The sequence below is a fragment of the Rutidosis leptorrhynchoides genome, chromosome 6, assembly GCF_046630445.1.
Source record: "Rutidosis leptorrhynchoides isolate AG116_Rl617_1_P2 chromosome 6, CSIRO_AGI_Rlap_v1, whole genome shotgun sequence".
NCBI classification, from domain to species: Eukaryota; Viridiplantae; Streptophyta; class Magnoliopsida; order Asterales; family Asteraceae; genus Rutidosis; species Rutidosis leptorrhynchoides.
In genome coordinates this window covers 33,276,269-33,277,296 of record NC_092338.1, presented here as the reverse complement: position 1 = coordinate 33,277,296, position 1,028 = coordinate 33,276,269, and positions in this window count along the sequence as shown.

Here is a 1,028-nt window from a genome sequence, read left to right as displayed (position 1 = left end):
ACCAGATCTTCCAAAGTGAGACGCCCAATTCCCTTCTAGTACAACGCTAGGAGCTGAATTCAATGAGGTAAGCTTACTTTCTGAATATTGAAACACATAAATATACTGATCCCAAAGTATGTGTTTAGACCCGTAAGTGGAGTTAGGTTGAAGTTTAACTTCTTAATAGTTCTTTTGAAAAATTGTAAATGTGGGTGCAAGATGTAAAAGAACTACCTATGTGAACATGAAGTTTTGCCGCTTCAATGGAGCTTTGGACTTAGCTGCCAATATGTTCACTGAAGGATTGGGACACATGGCTTATAATAGTGTCAAGATTGTCTTAGGGATATGTAAAAAAACTGATGTGTATAATATTTTATAGTCTTCATATGAGTGGAGGGGTTCAATTTCTGAAACACCCTGATACTTGAATTCTCGTAAATATTATACTAAGTGAAAATTCAATTTCTGAAACATTTTCATTTATGCATTGGTTTGTTCTGTTTGTTTAATTATTTTAGTAAATCAAGGATTACACTAAAATGGGGGGGATTTGTTGGTGATTTTAGTGTTATCAACAATCATTTTAGTTAATTGAGATTTACTAGAAAGCAAAGGCTTATTGAATTAAGCTCAATGACGAGTTTGGAGAGTGCGGAGTGCACGCTCGTTCGAGTTAATTCAATAAGGTCTTGTAAATTACATCTTTTGATGAAAGGTAACCATGAATGGTTACATTATTTCATGAAGAGTGATGTCATTTTCTAAAAGGTGTAAACGAAGAGTTGCATCTTTTAGTTGAAAGGTTGCATATTTACATTGAAGGGTTACATCCTTTGGTCGCACCTTTTCACCTCTTATATATAGAGGACTTTGCTTTCATCAACAAACAGAAAACATACACATATTCTCTAACAATTTTATCAGTGATTTCATTGCCAAAAACACTGATTGCGTTCTTGTCTTATCCCTGTAAAGATTTCGTGTAACCGAGACAATCGTAGGGTCGAAATACTTTATAGAGAAAGTGAATACACGATTCAAGA